Source organism: Triturus cristatus, chromosome 1_1, assembly GCF_964204655.1.
Source record: "Triturus cristatus chromosome 1_1, aTriCri1.1, whole genome shotgun sequence".
Lineage (NCBI taxonomy): Eukaryota > Metazoa > Chordata > Amphibia > Caudata > Salamandridae > Triturus > Triturus cristatus.
In genome coordinates, this window is record NC_140579.1 from 231,167,159 (window position 1) to 231,176,803 (window position 9,645).

A 9,645-nucleotide genomic window follows, 5' to 3' on the forward strand; every position below is an offset into this window, starting at 1 on the left:
TGTACTCTGATCTCATGGTAATCCTCAGTGCTGCTAAACAGCACAAACAGATGCTGTGGTCTGGCCACAAAGTCTTTTTCAGTCAGGATGTTTCAAAGCCAACCGCCAACCGTCGGAAGGAATTCCTAGACCTTAGGCCAACATTGAGATCCATGAATACCCGCTATGGTCTTATCCATCCATGCTTCTTTAAAGTGACTTATAAGGACAGAACGTTTACTTTTGACGACCCAGCTGAACTTCAGAAATTCATCCATGTACACAAGGGAGAAGCTATGGAACTGAGCAAGCCTTAGCCGTTTTCTTGTTTGTTCTCTCCCCGGTTTCTGCGGTTATCCCTGTGCAGTTTCACTGCTGATGTTCATATCCACGTTCTCCTTATGTCTGTTATATATGACTCACTCCGCTGCATTGTTCCCCTAATGTTTGGTAAGTTCCCTTCCTTATTGTTCCATATGTTTACTACTTTGTCTTTGGTTTTTTTCTCCCATCTCTACCTTGTTATATTATAGTAAACTTGTTTCCCCTCGGTGTCCCCTGTTTGGAGTGGCCGTCTTGTTTTTCGCCCCCCCCCCTCATTAATGATCTTCTTGTTGTTGAGCATTATGACTAAAGCCATTTGGCTTTTTGTCATTTTTTCTTTGATATCGCCTATTGGGCGACTACGCTCCGCTTTTCTTTTCCTCTTCTATCTCTTTTCCTCTTCTCTCTCTCCTTCTCACTCCCTCGCAGTTTCGCTCTTGACTCGATTGCACATATCTTTTTCCACCTTCCGTTTATGGTACTTTATTGTTCTCTCCTTCGTTTATTTTTACGGTTACATCAAGCTAGCCTCTCCACTTTCCTTCCTCTTACTTATTTCCTATCCTTTGTTCCCTATTGGTTTCTACAGCTCATTCTTTTACTTATATCTGTTTCTTCCTCTCAGTGTTTATCTCCTCTTCTTGTGGTCTTTCATATTTTTTTGTATTATTCTTTCTTTAAGTGCTATATTTTTTCTTGTTTAATTTTGCATAAGTTTTATTGATAAACGGTCTCAGTATTATTTCATGGAATGTTAAAGGTATTCGCAATCCTGTCAAAAAACCAGCATTTATTGTCTCACCTTGCTAAATTGAAATGTCATGTAGCGTTGTTACAAGAATCGCACCTCAAGTTACAAGACCTACCTTCATTGCGTAAACAATGGGTGGGAGATATTTTCTGCTCCACGGCTGTGAATAATAAGAATGGTGTAGTTATTCTATTTCATAAGTCACTGAATGTTCTCCTACAAAATGAATTTAAAGATACTAATGGTAGATGGCTTTTTTTGAATAGTAAAGTTAATAACACTCAATTCTCTTTTTGTAATATTTATGGCCCTAATGGTATTGACTTATATTTTTGGAATGATTTCTCTACTCTTCTCTCCTCACACGCCGCAGAAAATTTTATTGTGGGTGGTGACCGTAACCAACTTATGGATCCCTTCCTCGGAAATCTCAAACAAAATATATCCCTAACAAGATGCAAAATACTTTTTATAAGGTTATAACTTTTAGAGGACTGATAGACACATGGAGAACCGCTCACCCTGATGTTTTAGAATTCTCCTTTTTCTCCCCTGTTCATAGATCTGACTTTCTCATAGATTCCATCTTTCTCACACAGCCAGCTCTGCAATTCATGACTAATGCGGAGACTGGCTCCATTCTCACCTCAGATCACGGCCCGTCATGTTAGACATGGAATATCCTAAATCTGCCCCTACATCCCGGCATTGGCGTTTCAACAATTCCCTCCTTTTGGATTCTCAATTTGTCGAACAATTCAGGCTTTTTGCTCAGGAATTCTTTAATAATAATCTCTCTTCTGTCTCTCATTATCATTTTATTTGGGATGCCTTTAAAGCTACTGCCAGGGGTTTCAGAATTGATTTTGTGTCCCGTAAAAAAAGGAAGGCTTTCTTGGACTCAACATCTATCCTGAAGCAAATTAAAACTTTAGAACATAAATATTTCACCACCAACTGCCCTGATACATTGTCAAACCTTATCAAAGCAAAAATGCAATATAATAAACAGTCTTGGGATTCTGCTTGTAATAATCCCCTCAAATTCAATGCTCAGATGTACGGTGGGCGGAACAAGGCAGGCAGATCTTTAGCCAACTATCTCAAAATCAAAAAACAAAAATCCAAAATTGTAACTATTACAGATAACTCTGGAGTTTGGCATATTTCAGACGCTAAGATCCTTGATCTTTACACCCCAGAGTCCTCCCCTTCTTCTGATCAAATTGACTCCTTTTTCCAAAATATTCCCAAATCCCCTGAGAGTCACACTCATCTCACATCTCTGAATGTTCCCATCTTGGAACAGGAAATCATTGATGCCATCACCTTTTTTCCCAAAGACAAAACACCGGGCCCTGATGGTTTTACCATCCGATTTTTTCTCCATTTTATACAACTTCTGGTCCCTCAGTTACTCTCATTGATTAATCATTTTCTTATTTCCGATGAATCGCAAGGATCTTTCACCCAGGCAGTGCTATGTCTAATACCTAAAAAAGATAAGGATCCCTCTCTTTGTAAAAACTAGAGGCCCATCTCTTTGAGTAATACTGATTGTAAAATCTTCGCTAAACTACTTGCCCTCTGCATCAATAAAGTAATCCCTGACCTCGTTAATATATACCAGTCAGGCTTCATTAAGGGACGTTCTATCACAGATAACCGAGAACCTTTCTTAATATCATCCATCTGGCCTCTAAAATTGACTTACCTATAGCCGCTATTACATTAGACGCTGAAAAAGCGTTTGATAGGGTTAACTGAGAGTTTACCTTTGGTGCATTAAAGTGGCATGGTTTTAGCCCTCCTATTATTAAATACATCCATCTGTTATATTCTGCCCCCACTACTTCCATTTGGGTGAATGGTTGTCAATCTAGATATTTCCCACTTCTTAGGGGGACTAGGCAGGGTTGTCCTCTTTCCCCCTCTTATTTATTCTTACTTTAGAGCCTTTCTTAGAAAAAATCAGACGTTCACCATACTATACGGATTTTCAATTTAATAATATTGACATCAAATTCACTGCATATGCAGATGATATTCTGCTGTATATTTCCAATCCGTCTACCTCTCTGCCAGCATTCTTCTCCCTTTTACAAGAGTATTAAATAGTTTCCAGATATAAATTGAATATTGATAAATCCGAAGTCATGCCCTTAAATAAGCTCTGCCTTCCCCATATGTTTCACAACACAGGTTTTGAATGGAATCCCAGAAATATCAACTGTTTAGGCATTCTATATGCTAATAACATTAGGGAAACTATTAAAATTAACCTTGCTGACATACTTAAAAAGCTCTCTGCTCTCACTGATAGTTGGTCTCCACTTTTCCTTTCCTGGTGGGGCAAATTAGCTACGATTAAAATGATGCTTCTCCCAATTATCAATTTTTATCTTTCTATGCTTCCGGTCTCTCTCCCAAATTCCTTTTTCAGTACCATTAATAGTTCCTTGACCAAATTTCTTTGGAACAATCGCAAGCCCAGGATTTCACTTTCTCCTCTCCAACTATCCAAGGAGTTAGGAGGTGTCAATTTTCCCAACCGTAGACGTTTCCACTGCGCATTTACTCTGAAACAAATATGGACCTTTTTATCTGAATCCACACATTCACCTATGACATCATGGAGCTCGTTAGAACAAGCTCAATACACACCTTTTTCCTTTATCTCAGATACCCGCCTTTCCCAACCCCCGAAGCGTTTCTCTTCTCCTATCTTTGTTCATTCCAAAGCACTCGCACTCTCTCTGCTTAATACTCATCTTTCTTCTGCTGACCAAATCTCAAGCACTCCAGTCTGGTGTAATAAACATGTAAAGATTCACTACCGAGCTCTATTCTGGAAGGAATGGATTGACAAGGACATTATTACACTTGAACACCTGTTGAAAGATGGGTCCTTTATGGATTTTTCAGAGTTTGAAAACTCTTATGGTATTTCTTCCACACACGCTCTTCACTACCCCTTGCTTAAGGATTCTCTGATACGTCTCTTTTCCCAGGGATGCTCTACTGCTACACCTGACCAGACCACTTCTCTACCTCTTGATCTTATCTCTCAATTTAAAGCTGCTGCTATATACAAGATAGTATCCCATCCTGTTAAGGCTAGAATCAAATCCAATCTAGAGCTTCTATGGTAAAAAGACTTGGCTCAAGATTTTTCATTTCAAACATGGGACTCCATCTGGTCAAAAATTCACACTTCCTCATGCTCCGCTAGTACAACAGAGACTTTATATTACTTCTATAATAGACTCTTTTTCACCCCTACTGACCTGTACAGACTCAAACTGTTAGATTCCCAAAAATGTTGGTCTTGTTCCCACGAGAATAGTGACTTTCTCCATAGGTTTTTCCACTGCCTTTTGGTTAAATCTTTTTGGTCTTGTATATGCTTGAAATTTAATGAAATTTTATCGACTGACATTTCTTTTGATATTATACATGTTTTTGGGTAGCTCTTCGCCTGTATGGGCATGTATGGGACGCTCATAGCAATGTGGGTAATTTTATTGTTTTGTTTTTAGCCATTTCCTTTCAGATTATCACCACTAATTGGAAGAATACCTCAAATATTTAGTTTCAAGCTTGGTGGAACTTGCTTTGTCATCATCACAGACTTGATCGTGCTTATGCCACTTCTACACCTCTGTTGATCAAAAAAGACTTGTTGTGATTACCATTAACATCCTTTCTTTCAAGGCTGGCTAATTGATTTTGCTTGTATACAGATACCAATTTGTATCTTTTTATATTTGATAATGCTAATTATTTCTTTTTATTCTACTTATTGGATTTAACCTTTGATATATTCCCTTCCCCCCTCCTTCTTCTCCCCCTCTCTATTCTCTCTCTTCTTTTCTTTTTCTCTTAAACTCAAAAATGTTAAAATGCATTTACTCTTTGTACAGGTTTTACCTTTTGAGGGTGTTTTTGTGTCTTATAGTCACATATATATTTAATTTTATCTTTCTTGCTACATGACAATGTACTGATGTTCTACTTTGTTTACTATCTCAATAAAGCATTCTAAACTTAAAAAAAGATAGCTTGGGCCAGTCATGATGAAAGCCATGTGGATCAGGCAAAGTACCTTGAAAAGAATCAGATTACAGATCGGAAGCCAGTGTAAGGAAGAAAGACGAGTTTTTACTGACTTCATTATTAGGAGTCCATGGATAAGACAGGCAGCTGCATTTTCCACCTTTTGCAACTATTGAGAGATATATTGTGGTACGCCCAGGAGGAGGGAATTGTAATAACAATTCTACATTCAATGAAGGCCTGAACAACAGTCTTACGTAGGTTGATTTGGAGAAGTGGAAAAATCTTGTAAAGTATGCACAGAAGACAAAAATGAGTCGCAGCTAAGTAATTCATCTGATCAGCAAATAACATCTTGTTATTAAAGATGATACCAAGATTCCTGGTTGATTCACTGGATCAGGAGGGGTGCTGTACAATTCTGGCCACCACCGTGAAGACCATATTTTGGCTTGCCTACCGAATAATAAGATCGGTCTTTTCACTATTTAATTTAAGGCATCTCATATTCATCCAAGAAGCAATGGCAGACATGTAATGGTAAAGTTGTCTTCAGTAGAAGTATAATTCTTAGAAATAGATATCATAATCTGAGTATCATCAGCCTGTGAAACAAAATTAAATCCAAATTTGTTGCAAGTTTAACCAAGGTAGACATTAAATAATGCCAAAGTTAATGAAGGTCCTTCAGGGATTTCACAATGAAGAGTGAATGGAGAAGAGTGATTGAGAAGAACAGATTGAGACCTATCCACGACAAAATCCCAACTTTAGCTAGTCTATGAAGGAGAACGGTGAATGACACAGATCGAAAGCCACATACAGATTCAATACTGTATGTACGGCAGAGTTACCTTTATCCAAGATGAATCTAATGTTATCTGTCATGGATAGTAAAGATGGTTCAGGGCTATGAGAGTTCCTAAAAGCCGTCTGATAGGGATCCAGCAGTTCATGACATTTTGCTCAATCTTAGCTGGTAGTGGAAATAAGTAGAAAGGCCTATAGCTGGAAAACCATTCAGGATAGACTATGTTTATTTTTTTTAAGAAAAGGGAGGGATCAATCCCTGATTCCTGTTGTTAAAGAAAAGTTGCACATTTTTAACAATTTACGGCAGATGTAATTTTCAACATTTTGGAGAATGGAAGGGGTGCACAGATCTAGAGGCGATCCCGATTTTATAGGCTGAAGTAGCTTACTAGTCTGGTTTACTAGCTAATTAATTTGAAATAATCAAAAGAAGTTCCTGCCATTGCGAACAGTGCCGAAGTACAGCTGAACTATTATCAAATTCTAAATAGATATTTCCTGTTTCATTGTTGAAAAACATTGCAAGATTGTAGCACAGAGATTGTGAAGGAGATATTGTCATATCATTAGATTCAGGGCGCGAGAGTTGAGAAATCAATTTTAAAAGATCATAGGACATATTGTGGGAACAGCTAGTAAGAGAAGAGTAATAGTCTAGCAAGTTTGATAGCAGATTTAAATTCCAAAGTGTCTATACACCTCTTTATACACCAAATCGTACTGTTGTCTCTGGATACCTTTTACTTTTTTACAAGGGTTCTTCATCTCCTGCAGGTAATCAGAATACCACAGGGCTTCTGGCTTATTTCTATTCTTTTTGTACTGTGTTTAGGCACCACAGAGGCTAAGGCCTTTTCGAGCCAGCCAGTAAATATAATGAGGGAAGTAGAGATGTCCTCACCAATTATTGGAGAGTAGGCTTGTAAAGTCTGTACCAGACTAAGATAATCAATTTTGGCAAATAGGTTTCAAAAGATAACATTGTTTTTGATAGGCATGAATTTAGAGGAAAGTATAACACATTTACTAGGAATAGCATAACGATCTGGCCATGTTAGCGGAAGCGGAATCTCTAATTGAATTCTATTATGATTACAAAAAACAGCATCCAATGTGCAGCCCGCCACATGTGTAGGATCGCTGACCAGTTGTGTGAAGCCAAGGACTAAATGAATGCATATTAGTTTCACAGAGTCTATGTCTATGTACTTTAGCATGATAGTTAAATAAAGCCATTTAATATAACAAAAGTGGCAGAGACAAGAATAAATGGCTCTAGAAAAGTCCTCAAATGATTAGTGTAGGTGGTGCTTGTGCTTGTACACCCTGCGACGAGGAGGCAACTTGCACCACACGCAGCCTCATCCATTTGGCGGTAGTCCCCGCTGAACACACTGATGCGCGCACTGCCACGGCTGGTGTAACCACCCATCTTCCAGATGCTGCCTTTCTTCTCCCATTCGCCTCCCCAGGGCCAGCCTTTTCATAAGAGCGCAGCAGGGACCTGCCTGACTTAAAGTCATACATACAGCAGCCCGTCCATCCCACTTAGGGGCATATCAGCAACACCCGGCGATAATTATCGCTCAGTGCTCTTAGCGTGAGGATAATTATCGCCGGGTAACGTGGATTTTTATCGCTGAGATATCGTTCTATTAGCAACGCTTATCTCTTCAGCGATAAAAATCCTCACGCTAACTGCCTAACGTGAGATTATCGCTGGAAACCCAGCGATAATCTCACGCAATGTGGCGTTAGCTTGTTGATAGGGCCCCACAAACTTAGCCATGATATCCACCTTCCATAGGATATCATGGCTAAGTCAGTCCTGAAGCAGGCATAAGGAAAGTAGCGATAACAGGGGTTATCGCTACTTTTCCTGACGCTATGCTTCATAGCGTGGGGCTTGATGATAGGAGAAATGTTGCTTAGTGACATTTCTCCTGTCATGTTAGGTCAGGAACGCCCACTTTGCATCTCATTAGAGATGCAAAGCTGGGCGTTAGGAATCCTGACGCTAAAGCAAGGTTTCATGCGTTAGCGTAGCCTTGCTAATTAGGCAATAAAATTATCGCCGCTTTTCGGCCGAAAACCGCTGCAAAAGCGGCGATAATTTTTGATCGCCTGCTTGTAAATATGCCCCTAAGTCTCCATAGGGTTCAGTTAAGGACATTGTAATCAACTCTTAATGTACCTCAGCGTAAGTGTTAGCACCCTATCAACCCCCTGTCCTCCTCCCATCTTCCTCACACCTCCTGCCATAACACCATAATGAGGCCTGCCTGTTGCCCAGACCACATGGGAAGCCTAGATTGAGGACTGCCAACACCAACTGGTGGCTAAACGATGTATTGCACCCACTCGGCGCACTGAAGCAACCATCCTGTCCTTCATGACCTGTCCAGGGAATATCCAGTGCCATCCTTGGTTCCCTCAAGGGAAGAAGCCTCAGTGGTGCATACATGCCAATAGACCCGATTCAGGTGTGAGACTCCCAATTGTTGAAGCGAAAAATGGCGTTATTTAGGTTGTCTCTGTCCTGAAGTTGCATCTTCTAAAATAGAAGTCAATGAGAGAAATACATTCTCCCAAATATTTTTTTTAAATCTTCTACTTTCCTGTTGCCATGTATATCGATCCGAGCTTCGTCCACCCGAGTAGAGCAGGTCCGCTACCTGTTGTGACCAGCAGTTTTCTCTGGTAATTCATAATGCATCGTCAATTCTGCTTGCACATTATGGCTGATTGTAGTGATCCTCTGATCAGCAGTCTAGTGTTCCAGCATACTGTAACACACACTGAACACCCACCCACCACAGGTGTCACCAGTCAGGTGACCCTGGCAATAAAAGGGGCCGAGCGCACGTGCTCTGGGCCAGTTATCTAACCATACAATTGGTGTATGCGTCCGTTACGTTCACCAGCATGGGGGCCTGAGGCCCAAATACCACAATGGCGACGAGCGGGCGAATCCCGCGTGTGCAGCCGCCTTTTGGAAGGTGGTGAGGGGGAGAGATGCCCGTGCGAGGGGCACCCCCTGAGATGGCTAATCGCCTGCGGGGCATGTGAAGAGCCCCAGGCATGAGAGGAGGTGACCGGGAGCCCACCCCGCACCTCATGGGCCTGCTGTGAGCTGACCCCCTGTGTGGAAGCGCCGTGGAGAGTGAGGTGTGAGCGGAGCCCACCCGCATCGGCCGCAATGGAGTGACCCCCGCAAGTGAGAGCGAGCCGATCGGAGCTCACCCGCATCGGCCGCGACGACCCACCAGGCAGGCGGCAAGCCCGGTGAGTGAGCGAGTGAAAGAGAAGTGATCCCGAACGTAAGGAGGCCAGCGGGAGCCCACTCCGCTTCTGAGGCCGAAGGTGAGCCCGCTGCGAGGAGGACGGAGAGTGGAGTAGCTACCCACTCCTCCGCCCCCCGCGAGGAAGAGTGACTAATGCCAGAGGGCCGGCCATCCCCGGTTCCAGCCCATGCCCCAGCATCGCGAACAAAGTGAATGAGGCTGCGTCGACTGACGTGTGTGTGGCCGTAGCTAGAAGTGAAGCAGGACTCACTGCGAGATCCGGACAGTTTGTTGGGGAGAGGTCCGTCACCGCATGTGGAAGGCAGCAGCAGAGTGACACCGGCATCCAGCTGTCTATGAAGAGGCAGGGTACGGGGGTATCCGTCGTGCTGCCGTGACCCCCAGGAGGTGAGAAGTGCGACTGCAAAGGAGCACAGC